This window comes from Corvus kubaryi, unplaced genomic scaffold (assembly GCF_017639235.1).
Source record: "Corvus kubaryi isolate FWS band 111438036 unplaced genomic scaffold, C.kubaryi_AGA036_p1.0 split3-37296, whole genome shotgun sequence".
In the NCBI taxonomy this organism is placed as follows: Eukaryota; Metazoa; Chordata; class Aves; order Passeriformes; family Corvidae; genus Corvus; species Corvus kubaryi.
In genome coordinates this window covers 949,918-969,900 of record NW_024582086.1, presented here as the reverse complement: position 1 = coordinate 969,900, position 19,983 = coordinate 949,918, and the positions used below count along the sequence as shown (strand labels likewise).

The 19,983-nt window shown below is 36.8% G+C and overlaps 1 long non-coding RNA gene across 5 annotated transcripts in view; it reads left to right on the top strand.

The window, feature by feature from the left end:
- The first annotated feature begins 518 nt into the window (after nt 1-518).
- LOC121658408 overlaps nt 519-19,983 on the top strand; it is a 40,266-nt gene continuing 20,801 nt past the window's right edge. For 4 of the 5 annotated variants that reach the window (XR_006013956.1, XR_006013955.1, XR_006013952.1 and 1 more), the window contains exon 1: nt 519-839. This is a non-coding gene — a long non-coding RNA (uncharacterized LOC121658408). Of the gene's footprint in view, nt 840-5,492; nt 5,638-19,983 lie in introns of those variants that run through there. The other variant, XR_006013954.1, reaches the window with a different exon arrangement.

Sequence of the window (19,983 nt, the reverse complement as noted above, 5' to 3'; positions counted from 1 at the left end):
TCTTCTTCTACTTCTTAACAAAGTAAATAAGGGTGAATGAATAGAGGAAATCTGTTCTCTTCTAACATTTAAAATGAGCCTCTGAGTGGAAAAAATAGGAGTATTTGATAAAGGTTGTTGTAAAGGAAGAGCAATGCTCCAACATTTACAGTACAAAAATGGACCAAAGAGGAACAAATAAGAGAAGTGGATGAAGGACATGCTAGAATGAACGAGGGATCTTTCGAAAACTAAATTTTAAACTGCATCCAAGAATGGTACAGAAATTGGCAAAAATGTTGTTAAAGCCAATTTTGATTAAGGTTCCAATAAACAGTTCTTGCAATTTTTGGAGGTTCAGACTGGATATAAGGTGGATGTTTGCCATGTAAATGAATTATTCATGTTTAAGGAGGGTATCTTGGCATAAACATTGGGTTCTGTCTCAACCACACTGCATAGGTGGCTGGAATGAGTGAGTCATTGCATTTCTTCTTGAAAGAAAGGTTATGCTTCTTGTCTTAGGGCTAGGGGAAAACTTTTAGCTAAATGATGGACAAAATAGGGGTTTTTTTCAGGGTTTATGTAGGCCAGCCCTGCTGAGGCTAATAATGAGGTATATGGGTTAACTGAGAGAAGGAAAAACGGGCACATTTAAGTTATTAATCAAAATGTCAAGAATTAATGCAGACACTAAACAAGAATTTACATGTTTGCTATGAAATGTTTTCTTCTGCTGTGATTGACAAATATTCCTCTTTAGGAGAGTGAGAAAAAAGACTCTCAAGGCCAGAGGGAACCATTAAGTAAGTGCTTCAGGGCAAGACATGAAGATGAGGTGTTTGCTACAGAAGAAACAGGTAAATATTGTTAGAACTCTTTTCTCTTTCAAATAAGTTTTCCTATTGAAAATAATTGCCACACTAGATACTAGTAAAAATAAAAAATTCTGATAAAATTTTCAGTAAATTTTCCAAAGATGCTCACATAGCCAGGGTCTTACATGTTTGTCCTTCTATAACAAATAAATGAAGAAAATATATTTGTTTTATTTACTTGTTTGTTTGTGTCCATAGAGTATTTTACTGCATGCATTTTAGCTTTAGGAAAACGTAAAATGTCAAATCTAATTGCCACTGATTCAGTTAGAGGATCATTTGGCATTCTCTGGTATGTCTAATGGAAGGACTGGGGGAACTGCTCTGCAAGGACCTCTGTATTTGCATTCTTAATGAAACCTTACTTTTAAAATGGTAAAAATATTCACCTTTGAGTAAAATGGTACACTCTTTGAGAAAACTGGTTGAAATACTTCATGCATCTCTGAACAAAAGCTCTTCCAGACTTTCTGTCTTATTCTTTATTAATCCTTTACTGACCTTCAAGACAACTTTTTCATAGCTCATACATAAAGGGGAATAGCTAAAATTCATATTTGAAAAGGCATATAGTCAGGCGTTGTGACTAACTGATTGGGATAGATTTACAGAGTATACGAGTATTTGGGACAGTGACTTCTGTTAAAAGTAAGTGATATGATTTGTGAAGCATAAGAGATCTGTTTTTTGCCTGGTGCATAGAAATTTATATACGGTTCTTCCTTCACAACAAATGATGGGACTTGTCTATCTAAAACCTTGCACATTCTTCTGAAACTGTACCAGATATTGTTGGCATAAGATTTTTTGATCTGATCTCTGAAATAAAAATAAGATTTAATGTGTTTCTGCAGCTGGATTTTCCTTCTGTTCATATCGTAGCCATCAGGTAGTACTCATAGTCACAGCTAAATGACCTATTTGCAATAAAAATATACATAGTTTGATCTTTTTCTCTTTTTTCCATGTTATATAAATGAAGACTTGCTTTTTGCAGAGGTGCATATGGAATTATAGTTTGAGTGTTGCAACCTTGACTACTTCATCTTCTATGTTATTTTCAAGTTAAATCTGATCTTGTCTAAAAACAAGGTTTTCTAATAGGTATAATCAAAAGATGTCATGTCAGGAAGCATCAATACTGTCTGTCTACCAGTAATCTAGAACTCAGAGAAAGCAGTCTTAGGAGCATACCATTAAGTCTGTGAAAAATGGTAAGGAAGATATAAATCACAGGTTTATAGAATCATTTAGTTAGAAAAGACCTCCAAGATCATTGAGTCCAACCTTTGACTGATCACCACCTTGTCAAGTACACCATGGCACTAAATGTCACACCCACTCACTTCTTGAACAACCCCAGTGATGGTGACTCCATCACCTTCCTGGGCAGCCTATTCCATTGCTTGCCGACTCTTTCAGGGAAGAAATTCCTCCTGATGTTTAACCTGAGTATCCCCTGGTGCAGACTGAGGATCCTGTTGTCCTGTCACTGGTTACCTGGGAGAAGGGTCTCCTTTCAGGTAGTTGTAGAGAGCTGTAAGCTCTCTATTGTAAGCCTCCTTTTCTCCAAAGTAACACCCCCAGCTCCCTCAGCAGCTCCCCATCAACTTCTGTTGCCCTTTGCTAGCTCCACTGCCTTTCTCTGGACACTCTCCAGCACCTCAGTGTCTTTCTTGAACTGAGGGGCCCAGAACAGGGCACAAGATTTGAGCTGTGGCCTCACCAGTACCAAGTGCAGAGGGACAATCAGTGCCCTGGTCGTGCTGCCGCTGATACAGGCCAGGATGCCATTGGCCTTCTTGGCCACCTGGGCACATTCTTGGCTCATGTTCAGCCACTGCCGACCAGCAGTCCCAGACCCTTTTCTGCTGGATGACTTTGTAGCCACTCTTTGTCAAACCTGTTGTGCTGCACGGGATTTTTATGGCCAGAGTGCAGGATGCAGCACCTGGTCTAGTTGAACTAGCTTATTGAATAAGCTCCTTTAATACCATATCTGTCTCTGGTGTGTTTTTAATAAATTTTAGTGAAACTCTATAAATGTACAGGTCTGGCAAAGCAGCGTTTCAGGTCTCTGCTTCCACCCTGTTTTGTGTCATTGTGGTCCTCCTTCAGCAGTCACCAGTACCCTCCCATCCAGGAATATTTTACCATATTGCCTCATAGATGGGCACACAGCATTGCCAACCAGTTGTCAGACCTCTTCTGTGTACTCTGCAGTAGCCCCTGGTGAAAGTCTCAGCAAATGCAGAAATACAAATGTGGTGTAAAATTTGCAGGTTGTTTCTGGCTCAGACCCTTTCTAATGGGTCTATTTACACAGCATTACACAAAGTTTTGCACTAAAGCAAAAAATTAATTTCTTTTCAACATAGGAGTGGAAGAAGACTATTAACTACTGGTTTTGAGCCATTTCAAAACTATCAGGAGTAAATGGGACTCCAGAGAATTCTGTGGAACAGAAAACACTGATGTGAAAACCTTCCCCCTTCAGCTATTTGCAGAGATGAAGTCACTGAAATTTTATACCCGACACCTCTCTAATTTCTCATCTAAAGCTTTCTGTCTCTTTGTGAAGACCATTTGACAAGGAAGACAGAGAAGCAGCATTTGTAGTATCTGTTTAACGTAACCAGAGGCAAATCTTATGATTTATAATATACATTATGAATCACAGAAAGAAAATGTGATGCCAGGCTGCAGATTAATCAGGCAAATGATGTTACTAATCAAACTGTGATTCTTGTGATGTTTACTGGAGCATCATGTTTAATTCTGAATCAGAAATCCCAATCAATAAATATCAGAGAATGGGAAGGATCCATCTGCATCCCTGTATTTAGATTAAGTGATAGGGCAGTGCTCTGGTTGTTGTGAAACCTATTAACTGGACAGCTTTGTCTATATGTAATCTGTCAGGGGAGAACTGTGAATTGGCCTGGATTGCAGAACATCATGGTTTACAGTTTCAAATGTTAAATCATGACTGTTAAAGAGTCATGATTTACTTTACTGATATCACTTGTTTGATCCATTACACTTGTTCTTTATCTTTTATTCCACAGCTTGTACTGCTTTCTTTTAGATTTCCTTACTATGGGTACCAAATTAGTGGGATGGACTTCATCTTATTTGAGTGCATGTTATCTCTCTCCACCTGACTTGAGTACAAACGACATCATTATGCTTAGGAGCTTGCTGGTAGCCAGCTGAATAATTATGAGCACTACTGTCACTGACAAGGATTGCATGCTGAAACAAAATATGATAATTTTAAAAACATTGTGAATTTGATTATATATGAGGAAATGCAGTTTTGAACTTCTGACCTCTACTCTGGTCTCTATGAATGTTGGATCAGATGGAAACTGTCCAAGATCTCTAAATTTGCCTCAGTTATTAGATTATTAGCACCAGTAAGTGAGAAGGCAAAATGCTAAGGATCCAGATGCCCATGACCATTTTGCACTGCCAGCTGTCTCGTGGGAAGGTGCAGGTGGTCTCTGGGACAATTTGTAGTATGAAAACTGCTTTCTGGAAGCCCAGGTGATTGTGCTTTGCTAGAGTAAAGGCTTGATGCCTTTCCTCTTGGAAACCACCTGGTTGTAGCACTGAAACCTTCGAGATGATTTGTTTTCCAAGCAAGAGGGTACTTATGTGCTGGCGTTAGCACTTACTGGCATTGGTGAATCCTGAACTCTTTGTCCTGTGTTTCAAGGAAAAGACACCCATTGGAAGGCAAGACATAGTTTACTGGAGGAGACAGAGAAGAGAAGAAAAAGGCCAAGGCTAAAGGAAGAAAAAAGTTTAAATATGACACTTCAGTCAGACTCTTTGCATGGCCCATCTTCCTTCTTCCAGAAATTCTTTTGTGCACCTGGTTTTTGCTTGTGCAATCTGCGCCTTCATGGCAGCCACAGAAAAAAGGCAACAATAGTCTTTAGCAGGCAATACTCTGTTAGCATGGATCTCTGCCAACAGTAGTCAGCAGGAGAGCTTCTCTGAGCTACTTAGCTGGTAAACAGCACCTTTACCTAACCTTTAGTCAGTTGATAATACATTAATGTTTGACAGCTGATTTAATGAACTCTGCTGGGCTTCTTAAACAGTACAGGTGGTGAGATCTGTGTGTTTTGTGGAGGAAGGGCTTAGCACAGTCAAACGGATTTGAGTGGAGCTACGTGATTGTTTGGTGCTTGAGGCACCAAAATACATGTCTTAGAACTCCACACAAATAGCCTGTATATATATATATGTAGATAGATAGATAGATATCTGTGAGTATCTATTTCTCCAATAATTATAAGAAAAATTAAGTCAGTCTGGGCAGTCATCACATGCAGGTTGGGTTCCACCAACCTCACTATATATTGATCTGTTAACTTCCTGCACTGATTATGACTCTTAAGGGGACAAAAAAAAAGTATGAAATTGCTTTGCTAGCTTCTAGCCTTCTGAGAGCACTGTACTGGTTCCTGTACGCACCTGAAGTGTTTAGAACATTTTACTTCTTACATACCCCAGTCTTGCAGGGTTGGCACTTGCACAGCACTACAACTCTTAACTTTCCACATGTATCATCCTGCCCAGTAATTAGCTTGAAAGAAACTGCTGGTAGCTTCCAAAACCCTGAAAAACCTGCTTTGTAGGCTTAGGTGTCTCCCTTTACATGCTGGTGTGGTTTGAACGACCTTGACTGGTCAACCTGGAAACTACTGAAGACCAGAACTGGTATTCCTTATTTTCAGAAGCCAGAAGACGGACTTCCGTCTTAAGGGTAGGTTCAGGAAACCCTATAGCAAATGATAGTGTGAAAACAAGTAAGGGAAAAAGTGTTGTGGGTGAGAAAGGCAGAATTTCTTCACAAAGTAGTCATGATATGATATTGTTATGTTGGAAAACTAAAAGTAAACACTGTTTTACAAATTATCTCACTTTAATGTAACTTGAGTACCCTGAATATTTATGGGTTTATATGTCTCTTTGAATGATAGGCACTTCTAGAGACCTCACCTTTCATTACTATTTGAGAACAAGAAGCTTTCAGCAACCATAGGGAGAAACACAACTTTGTGGGCTTAATCTCGTATAGATGTCATTTTGTTACTATTGAGAGGCTGGTTTGAGTGAATTGAACGTTTTTCTCGCTTGTGTATTTAACGTTCATAAAACCTTCTTTGTTTGATTCTATGGGAACAGAATTCCCAAAAATACAAAACCAAGCTTATCTGAGGCAATGATAATATAAATAAGTCATGCCCAAAATACTCGTGGCAGGATCACTTTGAAGGTAATGAATAATTATTTAGTATCCAGGCTGTCTATTCAGTTCTTGGTTCATGCAGGCAAAACTGCCTTTTACTCTTTCAGGAGTTCAGCATAGCTGATGCATCCAAATACTCTTTTGCTGCTACTCCCAGCAGCCTTAATAGGGCCTGACATCACAACATTGCATCATGCTGCCCTTCCTGTTACAACAGTGCAATATGTCTAGCCTGTAAATGATATCAAAATTCAAGGCCGCCTTATGTAAGTCAAATGTTATAACCAAAAGCCTTAAGCTGTGACTGGAACTCTTTTGGTACTGGCATAGAGTTTACCTGTTGTATGCACAACACAGCTGTATGAGGGTGAAGGTGTTCAATGACTCAAAGAGTTGCTCAGTCTAGAATTTAAGAGTGACTTCAGATCATCCCTTTCATTTACACTGCTGCATTATTTTAGCAGCAAGGTCAACTCTTTGGCCATGTCTGCTTGAGTAGTAGATTGTGATAGTTTCTTTCTCAAAAATAAATTACCCTACATGTGCTCTCTTTGAGCCAGTGCCCCAAGTTCGTCCAGAAGTGGAAGCTGGTGCTAAATACATTACTCAGTCTCTTTAGTGCAGCTGTAAAGATGGCAACCCATTTGCTCTGTTGTATCGTCTACTAGCAGATATCTGGTGAGAACTGGAGGTGCTGGTTGGAGATACAAAACACTTAAATGGTGTTGATTCACAGGGAAAGTCACTATTGGCAGGACATTATGTATGGTGGCATCTTTGTTCTGATACCTGGTTCAACCTCTTTTAAAAATTATTCTAAAGTTCTTAAAGGTTATCTTTTGAGACTATGTATCTGCTGAGGCTTCAAAGTGTTGAAAAGTATAAGTGGAATATTATTTAACTTATGATTTGGATTCCTGATTGTGTTTAAACAAGTTTTCCTGGCCATTTTTGTTGTGGTTAAAATTCTTACCCATGAGTTGTCAATTTAAATCATTATATCCGTTCTAAGCTTTGAATGTGGTGCTGATTGTTTAAATGGAAATTAATGGTACACATATATTCTTTCAGCATCAAAGAAACAGAACACTGTATTTACCAGCATTTACAGGCACACACCGTACAATACATGCGTACACAGTCTGTATATAATGGAAGACCTTGCCTTTCATGGATCAGGCGTAAATGGGATAGAAACAAAACTATGTTGCTCAGTTCTCTGTGGGTGTTGACATATCTAAATTTTATACTAGATTTTTGTGAATCTAACGAATCAACCTAACCCTCTGGCCCAAATTCTAATTTCTGGTAAAGATTAGAATATGTGTATATATATATTCTTTGCCCTTCAGTTTCTCCCTCCATTTATAATATAGCTAGATAATGGAAACAAAGATGATGGTATCTTACACGCTTTTTTTAAAAAGGAGGCAGAGAGAAAAGTAGCATCTTCATCATTATGTTCAGCTAATCTTCCCATTATGATTACTACAGTGTTTTATGTTTTGGTTTATTGATAAGCATGTTTGTGGAAAGATTGTATTCTTTGTACCTCTGAGTCACAAAAAGATGTTCTCACTGAACTATAACAATTTGCAGTTTATTTTTTTAATGTTGTTTTGCTAAAGTGAAATGCGTTGCTTCCTTGTTTACCTTTTTAGGCAATGGTGTTCCTTCCTAATCATTTTGTACTCCAATAGTTAAACATCATCACAGTTCTGAAGTACCTGTTTAGCCATTCTGTGATTACGTCTCTCTATCTCCCCTGAAGCAAAAGCCACAAAATAACGATTCCTGTAAAGTGGAGCTAAACCCTTTTGTTCATTTATTAAACTGCATTTGAGAAGGCTGAGAAAGATGGCAATTCCAGTTTAAATACTGTGCAGAGAGGGTAACATCAGCATTGTCCATGCATGGAATTGTCTTTTGTGATTAGTTTTGTCTGCAGTGAGGTACTAAACCTCTGTAACTTTGTTAAATAGGGAGCTCAAAAGAGCAGAATGTTCAGTAATTAGCCAGGCACTTGGGCAACTCTGACATAACTTAGCATTTATTACTGTTTTGCTCATTGTGCTAACCTAATTCACTGACCTTTAATACAAAGCATGCTTCATTTTCAGCAAGGAAAACTGGGATATGCATTTCCACCTGGGAACTGGAGAATATTAGGAACAGCTGTGGAGCCCAGTTCCTCTCTGATGTGGCCAGGATCTGGAATTGCCCTCGCACCTGTGGCTGTGGCCAGTTGTGGTGGTGTTGCCAGCAGACATCTAGAAGAGCTGGAAAGCTGCTCTTACTGTCAGTCTCTGCGGGGGATTTGTAGGTAAAGAGCAGGGATAGATGAAGGCTATGGTGCCTTGGGCTTCTCTTTTTCATACCAAGAATTCTACTGAATGATTGAGAAAATAGTGAAAGTAAAAAAATTCTACATTACAAAGAAACTCTGTACTCATCTTTTCTACACAACTTGCAGTGGCTCTGACAAAAATAGTGGTACTTCAGACAGCGTTTCTTTAAAGATGCATTTAACAAAGTAAATTATTGGGGTTTTTGCTTGCAATTACCCCAACTGCAAATTCTAGTACATTCTGCTGCATAGTCCTCTCTTTTAAAACAGATGGATTCTTTTGCAGTCTTTACGTTATATGTATGTTTTATTTTTAAGTACGTTTATATGTAGATGCTTATATATATATAAAAATTAAAAGTCCTACATCTCGGCAGTTTTATAGGTTTCTTCCCTCTCTTCTTCCCTCTCTGTAGTGTCACTAGGTGTAGTTTAACTTACATTACTGTCTTCTGAAGCAAGGCCTGCATTTATACTTTTTTTCCTCTGTCTCATCATTGTTATAGTAGCCATATTTTAAGTAATATCCTGATTATTTTTTCCTAAGAGTATACCCTTTTTTAGCCAAATTTTCCTTCACAAAATTTATTAAATAATCTTGATTTATTCTTCTCTACAGTTATACTCCTGTAAATATTCACCTCTCTTCCATAAATAAGCTTTTAAAATGGGTCCTCATATATTTTATTTTCTGGATATGAAGAACTAATAACTATACATTGAAAATTTTAAAAGAAAACTGCATGTTTGCTACCTAAGTCAGTTATGCTATTCTAGTGGTATTTCTTTCAAATTCCTAAGATTTTTATAGCTGATTGACTCTCTAGAGGATTCTCCTTAAGTAGGTAATTTGGATTTCACACTGTCTGTTTTTTTTAAGGAAAGGAAAATAGGCAGAGAATATTCATAATAAATATCTGTTATTATCTTCTCTCCATTCTCTATTAACAATTGGAGAGTACTTTTCTTTCTATGGTTTCTGTCTCTCTTTAATTATCTATTTATTTTTATAGCCCAGAAAGGAAAAACAACTATGAGGCACTCTTAAAGTGAAAATGATCAGATGGCAGAACTGATTGTGAGGGATTATTTTAGTAATATCTAAATCTGTCTCAGAACAGAAGTATGTATTTTTTTGATTCCTTCAAGCTCTGTATTTCTATGTTTTCCGTGAAGATTTGGAGTAACTCAATTTGGCATGTATCTGGTTACGCAATATTATACATAAGCTATTAGAAAGAGAACTGTAAGGTTAAAAAATTTGGTTTTATAAGTTGGAAAAATGAAAGTTGAGTTTTCTTGCTGAAACATTTCTGCTCCCTTACCACCTATCATAGTTCCATCCTGCACATTGTGATTTGATTTTAATTAAATTAGTATTTATTTTTTATTAGAAACTCTAGATTCATTCAACAGCAGAATAGAAATACCAGAGTATATATGTGACAGGTTTTAAATTTATTATTAAAATCAGAAACAGGGTAATTTTACCAAGTGGAGTTGATAATTTTGAGGTGTTACTATCTTAAAGGCTGTAGCACAGGTCAGACATAGAATCATAGCTCACATTGTTGATGTTCACCTCTCTTGTGTCCCAGAAAAATGAGAAATTTCAGGGTGAGCAGAGGTGGGAAGAAGCCTAAGGAGGGACTGACACAAAGTCTTCTATTCCTGTCTCCTTGGATTACATCTGGATTTTGGCAGCTATTCACATAGAAAATGAAAAACAAGGGATAAAAAGCCCCACATTAAGCTCAGAATAACTTAAAGGCAAAGCTGCTAAAACCAACATTTGCCAGGGCATCTTCTAGTCTGTCTTTACTAAGAGTGTACTATGGCAAATCTTAAAAAGATTAGAAGCTAACACCTTTGATTATTTGAAATTCACTGAGCATATCTATCATTTCTACTCCTCTCAGATATAAATGCAACCCCTCTAGTTTAATTCCTAGGTTACATCATTGCTCTTTCAAGCTGATTCTTTGAGTAATTCCCCCAAAGTGTGCAGCAAGAAACGTCTCATGACAAGCCCAGTGTTAAAATCATTGTCAGCTTCAATTGTAGCATTTCTGAGCATTCCAGCTCCTTGCTAAAATACTTCATGTTACAATAGACATGAAGACTGAAGTGCTGTCCCCCTATTGGAAGAGGAGCAGGGAAGGGAAGTGAAGGATATTTTCATGGGAAACACAATGGCAGAAAACTGTAGTGAAAGTCAGTATTGTAAGAAGAGGTCAAATTTACAGCAAAGTGAAAATACACTCTGTTCTTGTAAAGGCAATACAAATTTTCTTGAACTCTTTGTTCTTTTATATGTGAAGAACTCTAGAAGATGAAGTGTGAAGTATGAAGGCTCTTGAGCCCATGATTGTTGGAGGCTCTGTTTGTGACACTGCTGATCATCTCTGCAACAGAAATGTTCTCTGCCATCTCTTGCCCTTCGAACACCTGAGTTTTGAAGTCCCCATCCCAGGGGGTAAAGATATGTAAAATATATATGGTCTAAACACTGAGAGAAAGACATTTACATTGGGCTTTCCAGACCACAAGGCATTTAAAAAAACCCCAACAAACAACCTCCTAGGGGTCTTATGGCCTTCCAAAAAGCAGGGAACTAAATTATTACACCATCTTATCTGCAGTGACACTATGGGGTATTGTAAAATTTCTTTGCCACTGCAAACAATAATTGGACCTGAATTAATGTGAATACTTTAAAATCCTGGCAATTTAATTGAAAAAATGGATGTATGGTGTGAACAAGAGTCTAATTTTAATTATATCAATAAAATAATCTCAAAAGTAAAGGATTTATTTTTAAGAAAATAAACCTTTCATATTCTAAATTGAAATTCACTTAATACATTATAGTCTCAAAAAGCAAAGGCTGTGTTGTTACAGCACATATCTTCAGCGCTGAGATAATTCATTTAAATGTGTTTTTTTCACAATATGAGTACTTATCTCAGTCAGTCCCTCCAGGACACCATAATTTTGAAATAATGTGTTGCACTAGTACTTTAAAAATCTTCTTCAACCCCTGCTATTCATTCCCCAACATACTGAATAAGTCATACAAGCTAGGTTTTTTAAAAAAAAACCCTAGATTTTTATGAAATCAAATGCACCTTGTGAGAGGTCACATTTCCTTCTGAAAGAATTTTTTCAGCTGCTCTCCGATTGAACAGATCTATCCCCACATAACTTTGGGGGTGGGATAATGTACCAGGATACTGCTCAAACATATTTTTCTAGCTTTTAAAAAGGAACCTCTCTAAAGCAGTGGACACATACAGAGGGCTGTTACACTTCCTAATCAAACTAATTGATTAATATGATTAATTAATTGCATTAATAGATTCCATGAGACTCTTGAATACCAAAGATATTTCTTTTCCTCCATCTTTTTGTTATAATCTTCAACGTTTTCCACTTCTTTGAAATCTGGGTAGAATTTATAACTGAATCTTGGAAACGAAATATTTAAGGAAATGTAAAAATATTTGAAAACGTTCCTCCAAACTTGCTTTGAATTTTCTGAAAATATCAGCCATCTTACTTTTAAAATGAGGTGGGGCCATTTAGCTCAAGTATTGTAGCTCAAGCTAGCTAGCTAGCTAGAGAGATAGAGAGATAGATATAGATAGATAGCTCTCAATCTCCTCTATTATTCTGTGAAGTGAGAAATATATCTTAAAGTTTTGCAGTTGAAAGGTCATACCATAAAATGATAAAGACTTGTGACCTGCGCAGACTCCTGGTAGTCCAGGCAATGGACAGTAGTAATGCAGTTTTTACACACAGATTCAATTATTTTAAGAGAAAAATGCTAAATATCTGCACACATTTTGCAGATATATATGGGACTATAATTGATGACAGTCAGTGTAAGAAGGTAATTGACAGGTTTGTGGAAGTTTTCTATGCTTGAAGTAAAAATGTAAACATACACTACTGTAAAACCTGTATCTTTCCATATATTAGTGCGAAAAAACTATGAAATCCTTTTAAGATGAATACTTCCTATGATTACCTTCCTGTTATTCAAAGGAAGACGACACCTCCTGAGAGAACTCAATGTATTCCTGCAAGAACTGCAGAACTGATGACTCTTCTATCATGATAAATGATATGGTAACATTAATAGTGCAACATTAATTTCTTCTGGGCACCTCCCTTTGTTTATTACCTAGAAGAATGTGTTGACTAATAAGGAATTAGGTCACCTGGCTTCAAGATAGTGGCTCAGTTTTGCTGCCAAAATGCAAAATGGTTCCCTCTTTAATGGTTTGCCATGGCTGTGGGTTTTTTAACTACAACAATCCCAGGTATACATGAAAGTAAATTCAGTGCTATGGTGGCCTTGAGATTACTTCATACCCTCTTTCCAATGTAAGAGATGGGCTTAATCCCCAATAAAAACTACAGAAAACACAATTGGGTGCATCTCTACTGAAGCTTCTAGTGATAGAATGAGCCTTATTTCCAAAAATACTTTTCACTAAGGCTCTTATCAGGGCCGAAACTAAGGACTCCCAAATAGAAGGTCTCAGTAATAATGCAAGTTTGATAAGTGGTATCAGAAGAGTTAATTAAGGTGTCTCAGGTGAAGGAACCATGCGAACGTCTTCATACATCTGGGGGAGACAATCTATAGTCCAAATGATAAAAAAAATTTTGTAAGACTCCTACAACTAATCATAGATCAACTGTCTGAAACAATGCCTGTCAGCTCTGTCAGCTCTGATCAAAATAGAAATCCTCATCACGCAGTAGGCTTTGTGTGAGGTTAGAAACAACAGAGAACATTTTGTCATGCTTTCTATTATTTTTATTTTCATTTTTAAATATGAAGATGAGACATTAAGTCTCAGGAATGAAACAAATCAGAGTCAGAATGAAGATTCTTAAACCCAAATTCTTAAAATACCAGGAAGGAATTCAAAATAAAAATTCCTCAAAATAAAGAAATCAGAATAGATTAGCAGAAGATCATAGTTGCTCCAGTTTAAACCAACCAAATTCAATCTTCTAATTTCTTCCTTTATGTCCTTTTGAACCATATTTAATATGATGACATGTATTAATTTACATCACTGCTGATCCATTCATACCTATGGAGTAGGACATTACTCTGCCTTTTATAGGAGTAAATAAACACAAAGTCAGTAATTCCTGTCTTGAGGGGTTTGGGGGGATCTTTCACCTGGTCTTTGCTTTGAATTTTTGGGATGATCTGTCTCATGGTTACTGAGACAGGTTGCATTTTCAGTTTTACCAAATATTCTATTCTATTCTATTCTATTCTATTCATATAATACAATATAATAGAGTACTTTTCTTGCTTCCATGGTTTTTTTTCTGGTACACTCTTTAGCTCCATTTTTAGTTGTTTTTCATTTCACCTTGAACATCTTTCTCTCATTCTAGCATTACATTTTCCATCAATATTTACATTTTCTGATATTTTATTTTTTCACCTTCCCACAAGGAATCCACATCCTCCCTTGCCAACTTCTTAATTTTTATATGTTTGCAAAATCATTTATTATTTATCATTTCACCCTACACTTTATTTTTCATTCATTTTCATCCCAACATTCACAATCCTTTTCATTTATTCCCTCATTCTAAGCTTTTATGCAGCCTTTTTGAAGCATTGATTCTGCTTGTTGGTCTTTCATTTATTTTTTCTGTCTGTTTATCCACTTACCAACAGTGGTCACTTATTTATTGAAGTTTGTCAAGTTGTTTCTAATCTGGACTTGATATGGCAGTAACAAAATCCCAACTGTTTTTAGAAACTGCATATACAGTTGTAATTCACACATGCCTTGCATCTATTTCTCACAAAAAATAATGCCAAAACAATGTAAGGCTGAGCATAACCTTTGTGTCACCAAAACACATCAGGGATACTAGAAAGTAAAAGTTATTTGAAAGATCATTCAGACAGCTTGAGGTTGCCTGAAGCTACCACAAAAATAGTATTATTTTCTCAGAACTGTTTAATGTATCTGTGCTGTCTTTAATTTTTGGTACCTAGTTGAAGGGAAGTCTTGTCAGTGAAGGCCTATGCAACGGTGGCATTCTGCAATTCTGCCTTTTCTGCATCTTCTGTTACCAGAGCCCCCTCTCCATTTGTAAAGGGTCCACATTATCCTTGCTTTCCTTTTGTAATTAGTGTATTTAAGAAGCCCATCTTGTTGTTCTGAACACCTGTAGCCAGATTTAACTCCAGATAGCCTGGAATTCTTTCTACTTAATCTCACAACCTCTTTAGAGTCATGCAAAGTGGCCTGACTCTGTTTCCATCTCCCATCTCTTTCCTTCTTGTGTCTGACTGTTCCTTATTCCTCCATGCAGGTCTCTTGCCTGCTTTTCCTGATATCTTGCTCATTGGGATGCATTGTTTTTGAGCCTGAAGGAAGTGATTGTTGTATATAAAACAGCTTTGTTGCATTGCCCTTCTTTGCAGGGTCTGTTTCCATGGGATTCTTCCAAGAAGATACCTGTTACAATCTTAATTTCTGCTTTGCTTTGTCATCATCTAATAATGAACTCTACCATGTCATGGTCGCTACAGCCAAGCTGCTCCCAACCCTCAGATCTCCAATTGGCCTTCCCTATTGCTCTGTATGGGGTTGAGCAGCGCATCATTCTTTGTGGGATCCTCCACTACCTGAAGCAGGAAGTTGTCATCAAGGATTTCCAGGAACCTCCTGGACTGTTTGTGCTTTGCTGGGCTGCTACTCCAGAAGAAGTCTGGGTAGTTAAACTCCGCTAAAAGACTAGCACCTGTGACTCAGAGACTTCTTCAAGCAGCTCATAGATGATTTCATCCACTTTTTCCTCCTGGAGTCTGTAGCACAACTCGCAACTATGTCATCCTTGACTAGTCTGCCCTTTTATCTGGCCCCATAAGCTCTTGACTTGCTCATCATCCACCCCACGACAGAGCTTGACACATATCAAGTGTTGCCTGACATAGAGCACAGCCCCACCCACAGGTCTGTCCCTCCTAAACAGCATGCACCCCTTTGGGCTTCACTGCAGATCCTCACTGAAGACAGAAAATAATGCCTCATAACAGTCAGAGGAGACGAGGACATAATTTAGAGAATATGTACAATATCTCTGGAAGAGAGAGAACGTGCAAAGAGAAGGACCATTTACTTTCAGTTAACTCATGAAGGTTGAATAACGCATCTTTGTGACAATCTGAACTAGCTGCACTGTATTTATACATTTTTACACTGGGAGAGGAAAATGTTGAAAAATCTCAGATGCATTTTGAGATTCTTTTGAATTTTAACTCAACAACATAATGCTGTATGAATATAAAACCACGTCTACATACATACATATACACATTTCTCTTTTTGGCCATGTAGTTGCTGAAAATGTGCAAAGCATGTTTGTTCTTGTAAATGCTATATTTAATTACCATATCTAATTTAAACAGTTTCCTGGGTCTTTTCTATTCATGGATGTTACAAAGTGGAGGTTTCATACACAGCGAGCCATTGGCCAAATATATGTATCTATTATAATTTCCGAAGAATACTATGAAATAGTCTAGTAACAAACCTCTAAAAGTGTACCAAGACAGAATACTGTGTTGGTTTTACCAGAGGAAAAGGCTAGATTTCATCTCCTCCCTGTTTTTAAAACGATTCTATATTTTGATATATTTAACTTCTATAATGTATCATAAAGCATGTGAGCATACTTTCTGTTCTCTTGGGTATAATGTGTGGCTATCAAGCTGCCATGACTGCTTAGGGTAAACAGAGTTAGTCTGGTAGGTTTCTAGGAGTGGATCACTGGAGTCAAACCCAAATTGCTTTTGTCATTAGGTGTGTCACAGTGTCCCAAGTGGTCACAACGAATATAGCAGCTTATGACTGAAAAGGTTGCTTGGCTGTAGATTTACTACCAGAAGCTGCAAACATTTTCTGTTTCTATTAAGGCTTTTAAAGATGTATTTCAGTTTTCTTCCTTTCCCCAGTTTTCTTGTATCCTCTTTAATCAGAACCTCATCCATACCTGTGTCCAAAAAAACCACATGTGGAACAAACCTAGAGAGGTTATTCAATTTATGTTCATTTTGCAAGGCTCTTATTTGGCACTTTTCAACCAGGCAAAAGATCTATTATAGCAGATGTCTGAGTGGATGTTGCAACACTGAGGTTCCATTTCACAGAAATATTTCAAATTTTTTATTTTCTTCTGTACCTTGAGTTTAGTGTGTAAAACTTGCCAAAGGAGCAAAGTGGAACAGACTTGCACCAGCACTGAATGAAATAGTGAAAATTAGTTTGGCTTAACAGAGAATTAATTCTACCACAATGCATTAAACTGGTGACCTTTAAAATAGGCTGACAATGTGTCCATTCCCAGTGTCACTGATTAACCTTAAAAATTAAAGACAGAGAAGTTTCAGATGCTTGGGTGCAGCTACTTATCTACCTGATGTGCTTTACAATGGCATTTACAAGGAGCTAGAGCCAAAGACTCATCTTTTCCTTTGGTTTAAGATGGAAATAACTGATATTTCCATTTCCACCCCCCTCCCAACACATATTAGAACTTAGAAATGAAAGCCTGAATATGCTTTGAAATTTCATTGCCAAAGCCTAAAATTACATTGTCATGGCCAGGCTTAAATTTCCTTTCTCCTTAACCACTACAAAGACTGCTACTAAATTTTCACCAAAAATATATTCTGAATTGGGGAAGTTTTATTAGATTAGTGAAAATCATCAGTGAATTAAAGTGTCTTGCTTTCAAAAGAAGCTTTCAATAACTGTCACTCCTCTTCTTCTGTGAATTCTTTATTTATATATTCATTTTGCAATGAATATATAAATTCTACAACTAAGTTTCATAACACTTTTGTCAATAGAACGTAATTTTGCTCATATCATTCTGTCAACAAAAAGACAACAGAATATAATCTTTGTCCACTGAACTAAACTGCAGAATCGGCAGTATCAAATAGACAATGTTTACTAGCTAAAAATATATCTTCTCCACTCTGAACAAACTTTGATTGAATATTGAGAGTTTTAAATAAAGTTAAAGTCTATGAAACACCTATAACTTAATAATTTTGCCGAAATGAGATCACTGCTGATACATCCCCACTTCTGGCTCTCTGTCTTGGCAGTGGGATTTGGGAGACTTCTTCAAGACAGTAAATTTGCTCCTGAATTTTCAATAGGTAATTGCTACAAGATTGGTTGGGTTTTTTTCATATGAATGTTTCCTGGGAATAAGAAGCTGGATGGGGTGATAACCATTTTACCTATATCTTAAATTTTACTGCTCTGTTCATTCCTATTTGGATGTATGAACAGTAGGGTACAGACTCCAAAAACCTGGTCTTTCACTCCTCGTGTTGCCTATTGTGGAGAAAGTATCTGTCATAATGACTATTTTTTTCAGACATGGTTTTATAGTTTATGACATATTTTGAGTTTCTCTGTGTTGCCAGCTTCTTTCATTATGGCTCTGTTGATAGCACTACATTGCTTGTGAAGAACTTGTGTACTGGAACAACTACCATGACAAAATTAATGCAAAATTGTTACTCCCTAGCTTTATGTCAGGTTATAACACTGCTGTATTGAAGAGATGACATCTCTGGTTACATGGAAAGCTTTTTCATGTCTTACACTCTGACTGAATGGTGGGAACACAACTGATTTATAGTTATTTGTGAAGAGGACTGGAGGTGAACACATAGTGTGATCTAACACTTGGAGTTCAGGAGAGCCAACATTTCTTTCTGAATTTTTCACTATAACCTCATTACCCCAGTAGTTCTCTTTGGTGTTTCTCCAGTTCATGGTGTTCTGTGAAGCACCTTGAGATCTATGGAGACGTGGTTTTATCACATGTTGTTATCACACTACAGGATGGTAGAATTTTGTCAGCATGGCATATGAATCAACTTTCTAAAATGAGCATCAATCTAGAGAAGAATTGATAAAGTGTTCTTTGTTTGTTTGGTTTGTTTTTTTTTACAATACACCAAAGAATACCCATCAATAATTCTGTACCTTTTCCTTTTCAGTAAGCACAAAGAACAATTACTGAGAAATGTCATTACACTGAGAGAATTGATGCTTTTTTAGAAAATGAATGACTGCAGTGATAGCTAAGTGTTTAGATGTAATGGCTGATACTATATCAGTAAGAAAAAAGAACTTCCTTTAAAGTGGAAAAAGAACTTCCTTTCCTAAAGTGGACAAAAATAATTTATTTTAGATTGTTCTCCTTTTTGCCAATTGTCTTCTGAGGTGATAATTCTCTTTTTGGCCCTGAATATAATTTCAAATTTATTTTCCCATTCTGCATGTAAGTTTGATACATAAAATTTCTTTTCTTGTTACATTCATCAAGGGTACTTATGCTACCCAGTTTAGTTTCTTCCTGCAATAAAGGAGTGATCAGAAAAAGTGGCATGAAGTTATTCTATACCAAAAAATGCCCTTGACATTCCCACCACTCAAGCAAAAAAGCAGCTTACAAATGCTTCATTGGACAACTGCTGTTTACATGCTGTCAAGAAGTCTTTGGTGTCAGTACTTTTTCCCCACCATTCAGCCAGTTAAGACAATGATGTGCTCTTATACCATGAGAGATATTGTATTTTCTAGTATAGGTAAGAGCTGGAAGTTTTTACAAGATTGCAACTTATGTTTTGCCCCAATGAATTCTTGAAATTTACTGTGAGGAATAAAATTTGACAGAACCCTAAACTACAGAAAATAACTTTATATTTTGTCTAACTTCCTGTTTTCTAAATCATGCTTATTTTATATTTACATGCCTATTTATATGTACACACAGATATGGAGATTCCCACTGACTCATGTAAACATCTTAAGCTGTATAGCTGCCTACATATGGAAAGGAAAACAGCCAAATCTCTTACTCTTCCAACGTTTCTGTACTACAGAAGAGTCACAACTTCCAAACACAAATTTCTTTTTCTCTTGTTTTCTATTTTTTTTTCTTTACTGTTCTGCAGTATTTGAGAAAGAGGCCCTTTGGTTTTTTGGCACAAAGATTTTACTAGGGTATCTGCAAAAACAATGCTTTTATTCCTCATTGTGACCCTATAGGGCCATAAAATTCCATAAGTGTACATGTGTTTGTGCTTGCACATCTAGGCTGGGGGGTGTGTGAGAGATGCTCTCCACTGAAATGGCATCCAACTCTAAAAGCATAAGCTTTAGATCAAATATTCAGGGCATCTGTCCAAATCAAAGACTGCCGTTTTGATAAAGCTGTACATACAGTAAATATTCTTTGTGACATAACACTTATAAAAATATTATGACAGCATTGAAAACATTTTGACAACCAAGAAAGCTATTTAAAATAGGAGAGACAACCCAAGTAAAGAAAGCAAAAGTAAGATGGCCATCTTGAAAAGCTCTGGGAAGGGCTGTGGTTTTCTTGCATTGCTTTTGTTTACAATGAAGTGAGGGAGTTCAGGA